This window comes from Crocuta crocuta, unplaced genomic scaffold, assembly GCF_008692635.1.
Source record: "Crocuta crocuta isolate KB4526 unplaced genomic scaffold, BGI_CrCroc_1.0 scaffold172, whole genome shotgun sequence".
NCBI classification, from domain to species: Eukaryota; Metazoa; Chordata; class Mammalia; order Carnivora; family Hyaenidae; genus Crocuta; species Crocuta crocuta.
Genome location: NW_027528872.1, coordinates 2,587,340 through 2,598,000, shown reverse-complemented (window position 1 = coordinate 2,598,000; position 10,661 = coordinate 2,587,340).

The window sequence follows — 10,661 nt, the reverse complement described above, 5'->3', positions numbered from 1 at the left end:
TCAGGGGTTATGACAGGCCTGTTCCCAGCAGAGGGCGCTGTAGGTCTGCTTGAAGCCTCCTGGGTACCACCAGCCTCCTTTGATCATTGCCGTTTGTATTCTTGGCAGTTACTTTTAAGACCTAGCTTTGGTGACTATAACCTTAGGTTCAAGGTTTTTTGGGAAATACTGTATTCACTTTCTCTGGATGGAAAGAGCTCTTTCCAGTTGGCACCAAAGACCTGGGGACAGCAACTGAAACTAAAATTAACAAGAAAGCTTTCAAGGCAATCGGCTCCATCTATTCTCCCAGACCCAGCTTCCTCTTCTCTTTGAACACCTGGCTTTGAAATCAGACCTAATTTCTGCAGGTTGCAGAGAAATGTGGGAGCATGCAAGCCCTGTTTAAGTATGGCTTTTCTTGGAGAAGTGTGCTTCCAGACTAAATTAGCTGAGCATGTGAAGAGATGACAGCAGAGAAAGACAGGGGGAATGATATATTTTTCATTCGACGGCAAGCTAAGGGACATCTTTGTAGCTCATGCAAGAACCCAGGGAAATGCCGGGCAGTCATGAATGCTAAAGCCTTTGGGATTCCTGCCAAGGGGACTCGGCTTACACGCTCCAGGCCATAACAACTTTATAGGCAACACAGAGAGTGGCAGGTTGGCTTACGCTGGAGGTTTTACACTTTGTTTGCTTGAAGGCACTATTTAGTCACCACTCCTCACTTTTTCAGCCATCTCCACCTCGAAGGAGGTTGGAAGCCACCTTTTATACATTCAGTGGCGGTATTCAGTTATCCATGTGAATGCAAAAGGGGAAGTTATGGAAAGAATGTCTGTGTTCTCCTATCATAGACAGTTGCTGCGGGTATTAAATCATGGATTTTTTGCTTTAAAGGGTCAAGTCTCTTATTACCAGGGTGAATGGGAATCAGGGCTTATGGCTGAAAGCTGAGGGTAAGAGTAGAAAATAAACGTTTACTAACCACCTGCATTGTGCCAGGAGATTTTCCTCCTTCAGCAACCTCACTGCCTTATTGCATCAGGATTGGTCTCCCCGCCTCCCCTTTTAACATTTGGTAAACTAAAGAAGGTTTAAGGAACCCGTTTGAGGTCACAGGGCTAGAACCAGGATTGGACTCAGGTTTCTCTGCGTACAAAGTTCCGGATCTTTCCACTCACCACCACTGGACTTCTCTGGGCTTAGGGAGATAAGATCTTCCCTTATGTGTAGTTTAGCTGCCTTTCCAGGGAAGTTGCAGATTGTGGGAAAAGTGGCCTATAAGAAGTACACGCATTCATATCATGTCTTCTTTTCAAGTATCGGGGATGCAGCCTGGACCAGTCCCTCAAGTTACTTCCTTTGTGTGAAGGCACAGGCCGGACCACTATGGCCTGAGAACCATATTAACCAGAGCCCAGGCTCCAGGGTCCCCTCTATAAATCTGTTCCCCATGTGGAGGCCTCTGAGGCTTCTGGGAAGAAAACATTCATCTGAAGAGGCAGTTTGTGGCTTTATTAAAACCTCTGAGAAGGAGTACACGTTGGCAAAAATAAGAAATCATTGGTTATGGAAAGCTAAATGTGTGGTACTCAAATACATTCTACTGACCACATTTCCTATTCTAGATTCTGAAGACTTGGTGTTGATGGTAATGGTAATGATGATGATGATGATGATGGTGATGATGGTCATGAAGACAGAATGCCTGGCTAAGTGATGTGTACATGCAGCAGATTTGGATTTGGTCCACATGAAATTGGGATGACCTGGAAGGGAGTGAGGTGAAAAGGGAAGAAAGCTGGACTGGCAGTATGGTGGAGACAGCCTAGCAGGTGAGTGAGCTACCGCTCAGAGATGAAGCAGCTTACTTGTGGGTGTCTGGGAGCAGCTCTTTATTCCTAAAGGCCCTTGACCTCTGCAGGCTAGAGGTCCTCAATCATGGAAAGGAGGAGTGTATAAGTTGCTGTCCTTTTGTACTGGGAAAAGGTTAATGGACACAAAGCAGTTTAAACCCTAGAATGACCTGGGACTGGTATGCTTGTAAGCCTTCCTGTCTCTGCTTGACTGTTTTCCCCTTTTGGAATCTTCTTCTCTATCTTCCATAGTTGTTTGAGTCTCAGTCATTTTTTAATAACTGGTTCTCAACTCTCGTTTTGTTCTTTGTCATCACTGTCAAACAAAATAACCCATCGATAAGTCAGAGTTGAGTTTATTGCTTCCTGTGGTAATAAAGAACACTATGTTGACAGAGTTCTTGTAGGGTCTTGGTGTGTAGGGCAAAGCCAGGATGCTTATGAGGTTTGGAAGTCTCATTTAAGGTGGACCTTTAAATGCAGAAGCTTGATTAAGATTGGATAAAGATTGTGATGTAAGAGTTTATGATCAGTGGGCCCAGGAAGGTGAGGGTTTTGAGAACAGGATGGGAAGTGATATGGATCATAAGCAATCAATTTGATGTTACCTGCTGAAAAGCCATCAATTTAAAATGGATTTTTAGTAAGTGATGAATCATGGACATCTAACCCCCAAAACCAGAGCACACTGTATACACTGTATGTTTGCCAACTTGATAATAAATTATATTTTAAAAAATGGAATGGATTTTTGGGTCACCTGGGTGGCTCAGTGGGTTAAGCACCTGACTCGATTTCGGCTTAGGTTATGATTTCACAGTGGTGAGATACAGCCCCATGTGGGGCTCTATGCTGGGTGTGAAGCCTGTTTAAGATTCTCTCTCTCTCTCTCTCTCTCTCTCTCTGTCATTCTCTTTCTCTCTCCCTCTATTCCTCCCCTCCACCCCACTTGCATCCACACTCCCTCTGTAAAATAAATAAATAAATAAATAAATGGATTTTCAAGAACGTTCAGTTATTTGCAAATCTATCTTTCTGGGCAAGGGTTTCCTGGAATAGTAAAGTCATGTTAGTAAAGATAGCAGAGTGGTCAAGTCATATGAATGTGAGCTGTGTGGGGGTAGGTTGTTTGAGTTTTTACCATCTCACCATAGAAAAATGGCTTCTCCCACTATGGAAAACATAGCCGTTCATTCAGATTCCAGCACTGCACTCATCATAGGGGATGCTGATTTTTCATGTCTCTGCCAGAGCTTACAAACAATCAAACATACAAATATTGAAAGCATTAGCAGAATTAATGAAAGAAAACTTTCAGATGTAGGCCCCACAACCAGAAGCAAGCTGAGTTATAGTTTATAGAGAAATTCTTCAATACATGTTCAATTATACTACTCCCCTCTCTTCCCTCCTCCCGCCTTACCGCTTGCACTCAAAGAACATGGGAGACAATGTGATCAATTTGGTGGGAGGAAGAAATGTGAAGCTAAACCTTCTGCATCTAGTCTTTAATAAGAAGTGTGGATATATATTTGGGAGGAGGGGAGGTGAAAATCGGCATTAAAAAACATGTAATGTCACTTAGAAAGCCTGGCACGAAATGTTGGCAGCCTGCCTCTTTCTTCTGAATCAGTGCGTGAATTTAAAGCCAGGTTACCTTTCTGGCTACAATATTATGGTGCCTTCGTTTTCTTGCTTAATCTTCCAGAATCAATCAGAATTCAGTGTCTGAGCTTTGCTACAGTAATTGCCTGGGAGGGAGCATGGCCTAACTAATAAGGGTCACTTCGTAAGTTTTCTACTGGGCCCACAGCAGCCACTAGAAGGAAAATGCAGCTGGGACCCAGGACTCTTGCTTTATTTGCCATTTTTGTATTCAGACAACACATGGGAAGCATCTTCCAGCTGTTACCTACCTACCCATGGCTCCGTACAGTAGTGTAGTCTGCAGTTTCCTACTAGAATCATCGAGGGAAGAGAGCTGAAACAGGGCAGGATTGCAGAAGTGCCAGATAATAAGAATGCCAATAATGCACTGTGATAGATTCACATTTGCATAACAGCCTTGTCAATAAAAGCTCTTCCTGTTCCCACTGAAGAAATTAAAAGGCAACAATCAATTCACTGTTCATACCAGTTACTTGTCTAGGCTTCTTCTCTTCATAGAGGATTGAGTGGACCGAACAACAGGAGAATCTTTTAGGGGTGCAAGGTCCCGAGGAAGGAAACAGGTGGGTGCTGTCCACCTTGGTCCACTGCTGGTCAGAGCTCAGTTCTAGACCAAATATGATGGTGTCCAAGGTTGAAGTTAGGAGTTAGCAGAGGATGTTTCGTAACTGGGGAAAGGGCAAAGAGGTGTGGCTAGCGCTGAGTAATAGCTGAAAATAATAGCATTTTCTGAGACTTTAAGTAATTTGTCTCACAACAAGATATCACACAGAAATAAAATAAAGAAATAAGATCTACATGACCACATGAACCAATCTATCTAATAATCTATCTTTTATTGCGATTTAAAAACAACTAGAACTGAACAATAGGTTGTTAGGCACTTGTATTTTTACAAGACTGATACAAAGAAAGCTGGGCAATGATTCACACATCATTTAGGATGGTGGTTATCTCTTTGGGAGAGAGAGGGAGCTGAGCTAGGCTAGGAAAGGCTTACAGGTTGATGGGTTATTAGATGTTGATTATATTATAAATGAGTTCATAAAATAAAAGACAATGCTGCATAGACAAATGAGAGAAGTGTGTCCTGGACCAGGGATTAGCATTAATTTCAATTCTGTGTACCTGAGATAAACCCAGACACATTAACCCATAGACAGATATAAAATAAACAGCTGAACACAACAAATCAGATATTAAGCACTTACCATGGGCAGACGCTGGGCTCAGCATTTTGTACCTCATTTAATCCATATGACCACTTTATGAGGTAGGTAGTGTTAGAAACCCCATTTTTACATATGAGGGTATTAGGTACAGAGAGGTTAAATTACCTGCACAAGGTCATATGGAGATTGATGGTAGAGCCAGGATTGGAACTAAGTCCAGCAGCCACAGTCTCTTGTTTGAAATTCCTAGCCCAATTTCTCCTTGAACCTGATACTTCCTGGCATTCCTCACTGTGGTTAGCACCTGCTGCCTCAGAACATAGCATATTATACAACATTGGTCAGTCAGCGTGTATGAAACACCTGACATCTCCTTTGAAGTGACACTGTCAACCTGTGACCACTGACCAAGGCAATTTTGATCGGTAATCTTTGCACAGAAATGACCACTGATTGACTAGATGTGACCACCCTACCTATGAGTAGTCTAACCATAGTCTGGTTGTTGTTATGTGAAATGGAAAGGAGGTTCTGTGAGGTAAAACGCTTGGTCTAGGAGTAAAAGTAAAAAGTGCTAATCAGACTTGTTCTTACTGAATTTGGACTGTAGAGTATGGAGCCCATGGGCCAGCTGACGGAGATTGGGGAAAAACCTGCAGAGAAGAGAGATGTCATGAGAAACCAGAACGTCCCTAAAATAGACCAAGAAAAGCAAAGGCACTCACACAGAGCCATAGAACATCGCTGTAATCTGTGATCCTCTAGATAGGTGTTTATACTGTACTATTTCACTATATCATTCATCCTAGTGAACGCAGTAGAAAGAATAAACAGGAGTAATTATGGATGAGGTATGGTAAATTTCTTCTTTACAATGTTGCAAAAGGCAGTTGTAAATGCACTGGCTTTTCTCAAATGAGAGATTGCTTTTTCGCAACCCTTTCTTGGAGCTGACTTAGAGGCCACAGACAAGCCGGGCCTCTGGAGAGCCCAAGGAAGAAACTAGCATGAGGAATAAAATTAAGTTGAAAATCTCCTTTGACATTTACGAAAAGTCAACAGCCATCTAAGTGATGAGAGAGACCAGAAATATAACTGGCTGAATGTCAATTTTAAAACTAGAAAGATAGCTGCTACTTTATCTCACGGAGCAGGTGTTTCTGAGCAGTAAATAACTCACGGATGGTCTATTAAACTTTAATGCTTGTGATAACAGCAAAGAGCATGTTGCCACCCTCCTAAATACATATATATAAAAACAAACAGCAATTTTCAACGTTTATGCTTTGCACCATTTTCTTTTCACAGTTGTTTTACTGCATTATCTTTTGCTATTATCTTGACCACAAGTCCCTGCTGCATGAAGTTGATTTGCAATCGTGGGCAGAACAACCTAATGTAATTAACTATCTGGCGAGTGTACAATGATCATTTCCACATAACAAAGTTTCTCTCCTTGAACGATCACCCTCCAAATAAGGCACTGATTTCACCGCTTATAAAATAGGGATGAGATTTTAATTTTAGGGGGAGGTGAGGAAAGGCATGGTTTCTCTTGCTTTCTTCCTCCCGTTTAAACACACCATTTTGTGTGAGGTTTTATTGAAATAGTAATTATGACACTTCAAAGTGACTCTAAAAAATATCCAGATAAAAAATGAAGCAATGTAATTAGACGAAGGTTAGATACAAAGAGATATGCAATTTGAATCAGCCAGATGAGAGTTATTACCTAATAATGAGACTTTGCACTCCTATTACACTGGCTTTTGTGTCCGAGGCTTTAAAAGCCACGAGCTAATGAAGCTTCCTGCCTCCCCGTGACTGAGGTCGCTGTTGTCACTGTCTGATGAATGGAGAAAATAAGCCACCAAGACCAGGTGAAGTTGGCTTTTCTTCAGTTCAAACCGTTTATTAATATGGTGGTTGGGAATAAAACTCAGAAACCTCAGCTACCAGGTTCCCTTGCCTGTTTCCTTTTGCTAGAATGCCCCGATTTCTTGTTCTTTGCCCGATGCTCTAAGATCCCAATGTACAGAGATGGTGGGATATGGGGGTGGTAGACTTTGGGAAGCTGGATTTAAGAATCCATANGCCTATTTCAGAATCTGTATCTCCCTCTCTCTCTGACCCTCCCCTGCTCACGCTGTCTCTCCCTCTCTCCTAGAAATAAATAAAACATAAAAAAAAAATTAAAAAAAAAAAAGAATCCATACCCAATGAGGCTTAATGGACTTAACAGTCACACTAAATCCTCTTAGGAAAACGAGAAGGCAGGCAGGCGAGTGGGCACAGCTGTGTACAGGAGTCGATTGTTCAATATTCAGAAATTTACCAGCTGGTTGTTAAATCTGAGGTAGCTTGAGATCAGTCATAGTGGGGGTATTTATGCCACATATATCATCAAAGACTGCCATCGGGGCTCCCTTACCTGCCAAGCCAGTTCACCAGCACGTCAGGGAGATTGAGTATAGGGAAGTGAGTGAGTCCCAGGGTGTCAGATGAGTTAAAACTGTTTCGTATGAAAAGTAGTGTTTTATGGTCATAAATTAGGAAGTGATACTAACATGGAGAGAGAAGGCAACTCCTTGGTAGTTTAGTAAACTTAGGTTTATGCTATATTAGCTACACCCAAGGTTTGGGTTGTCAATTAGGCAACTGTGGGAAAACCAGTCACTTTACCTTCCCTGGGCATTCTGCCTTTATTTCTGTGTTCTCTGCTACCTCCATTCATCCCTCCTCATTCATTCATTAACACATTTAACAAGTTAGTGTGACTTCCTCCCTGAAGAAGTATTTTTATTTTAACTGGGAAGGCGAAAAGAAGAGGCCAAAACCATCAGCTAATACTTAATTTAGCATTTTGTGCAGACACTTTCTTATGCACTTTATAATTACTTACTGATTCAATCCTCAAACAAAGCAATTAGGTGAATATTATTATTATTATCCCTATTTTACAGATAAGAAAACAGTTTCAGCGAGTTTAATATCATGTATCTTTATCTTGGCAGTGCCTGGAGAGAACCTGCTTGATTAATGTTTAGCCAGTAACCTCTACATAGATGTCAGGGTGTTAAAGGAGCCCGTTCTGGGGTCCCCTTTCACATTCTGTAAAGAACACGGAATTAAATGTTAAAGACCTGCATTCTAGATTTCTTCTCTGCTACTCATGTCCTGGAGACTCATTTTCTTATATAAATGCAGACAATATCTTGTTTTATTTGTTTTGGTCAGGACTAAAGAGAATACATGGAAAAAACCTTTTGGTTACAGGTGAGTTGTTTTGCAAATGTAAAACCAATTGTTTTCTTCTTACTGGAATCATGCCTGTATCCCTTTTCTCCTACCGTCTCCTTTTCCCCTGGTCACCATTAATCCAAGAGATTAATTTCAATGTCAAAGAAGGTGGTCTTTTAAGTCATTTCCTTAGAACGTGCTAAGATCCTTGCACTGACCAGCAGTATTTGGTAAAAAATTCATGCCTAATTTCTGAGAGAGGGGCCTTGGGTCCTCAGAGTGAACGTTGACCCACTACGCTTGTAGCTGTCTGGGCAAGTACGTAGGCATACCTGTATATGCAGTAGTTTCATCTACATTGACGTGGGACATCCAGAGAGAGACAAGGTCAGCCATATGGCGAGTGACTCATGCAGCACCAATTGCAGAAATGCAAGTCATCACCTCCTCTGCGGCTCTGAGCTTGCTGCAGAGACAAGGTCACTTCGGCACACTCCTCCGCCTGTCTCCCTAACCTCCACCCACACACCCTCAACTCTCTCTCAGAGCCTGCCTTCTATCTTAAGTTAGACTCCAAGTCTAACCATCCACTTATCCCAGGAGGAAAGCCATCTTTCCTGTGCTGTGCTTCTCATTCTACCATGTTGGCCATTATTAGCCCAGTCTACAGGAAGTGCATCCCTCCATCCCCACCCACTGGGCAGGCTGATTCAGCAAGGGAAGTGACAACTCGGAAAAGCAGAAGCAGGCTCAGCAAGCACAACAGGCTTACACTGGTGATAGCTTAAACTCTGCCCTTGGGGTCTAGCTGTGGCTCTACCTCGACTTTTCCAAGAGATGTTGGTTTCAACAACTAGGACTAGACTCTGTTCCAAGTTGGCTACAAGGAGGGACATGTTTATTAAGTTAAAATGTATTGAGCATTCATTAAGTGTCAGGTACTTTCTCAAATTACAAGCATTATCTCATTCAATCCTCCCACCAACCCATGAGGTAATTACCGTTATGATTCCCGTTTGATAGGAGAAGACAGTGACAAGCAGAGGGAGGTTGAGAACCTTGCCTGAGCTTATGCCCTCAGTGAAGCTGAAGAGCTAGGATTTGAACTCTGGATGTTTGACCTAAGATTTACACTTTAAACAGTCTTCTACTCTACCTCTTTCAAACTTGATTTTCTACATTATTTTCTGTCTAATTTATAATGAAAGGTGGACTGTGGTAGGTAGAATTCTAAGAAGGCCCCATGATGTGATGTCCACCTGCTGGTGTTAATCTCCCCTCCAGTGTGGGTAGGGCCTGCTATTGCTTCTAGCCAACAGGACATGGCAAGGTTGATGAGACTTCACTCCTACGGTGCTGTTATACAACAACAACAAGATGTATGACTCATCTTGGCAGACTGGCAAGGTCTTGAAAAAACAGACATCCATGACCCACCTATGGGTGGCAGTGAGATGCCGGTGACCCCTCAGACCTAAAAGTGATTAGTTGCTAGTCAGCGGCAACAGAAGTGAAGGCCCTCAGTCATATGTCTGCAAGGAAATGGACTCTGCCAACAAGGTGAATGAGCTTGGAATTAGAGTTTCCCTACAGATGAGAATGTATCATGGCTGACACCTTGATTGCAGACTTGTGAGACCCTGAGCAGAGGACCCTGGTAAACCATGCTGGGACTCCTAACACACGGGGACTGTAAGATAATAAATATGTGTTGTTTCAAGTTGCTAGCTTTGTGGTAATTTATTATGCTGCGATAGAAAACTAACACAGGTGAAGGGATTTGCCCAAGGTCACATCCTCAGTAAAATTACAGAGCTGGTATTTGAACTCAGCTGTCTGACACAAGAGCCACATTCTTAGCCACTTCTCTATTCTGCCTCTTTCAAGAGTGTTTTTATAGATGATTTTCTGTTCAATATTATAATTATTCAATTTTCTGCTTTAACAACTCCTACCCCATAATGTCCTTGACAGAAGAGGTCTTACAGGCACCTTTTGATGTATTTTTGTAAAGAGCTCATCTCCTCTTTGACTTTCTTTTTGTTGCTGGTGGCCACACTGCCAATTGTGTGTGTCACCGTCCTTGGCCATTTTAGACCCACAAGTGTACTCACGGTATTTTCACATTTTTGTGGATCTATACAGTATCTAGCAGCTATACCTCAAAAACTCTAAATTACAGAATATCATTTGATAGGTAGGAAAATTACATTTCTTTGAAGAAGGTCACAAAGATTTTGAATGTGAGGAAATGTAGAATTGTAAGAAGGACACTTAAAACACTTAGCTGGAAAAGTAAAATAAACAGAGCCCAAACATTTAAGGGAACTGACAGGGATAAAGGGCTATTTCAGCCTTGGGTTACGATGTCAGATGCCTTGTTCAAACTGATTTTATGATTCTTGCCCTTGAGTCCAGTCAGAATTGGCAACATAATTTGCGGGACCCAGTGCCAAATGGAAATACAGGGTCCCTTTCTCAAAAGTTACGAATTTTAAAGAGACTAACAGCATAGCATTACACCAAGCACAGGGTGCCTCTGAACATGACGCTCTGTGTCACTTCACAGTAGTTCTGAGACATACTGGACCTTGTGGTGGTTATTATTAGATGTCTTTTATTATCATAAGAGTGGTAACTCTTTTTCTCTTTGTACATCTTACTTTGCCTATTTCTTCAAAAGAGGTTCCAAGCTGATACCTAGAATCTGCAATATGCTTCTCATCCCTTCCCTTCTGTC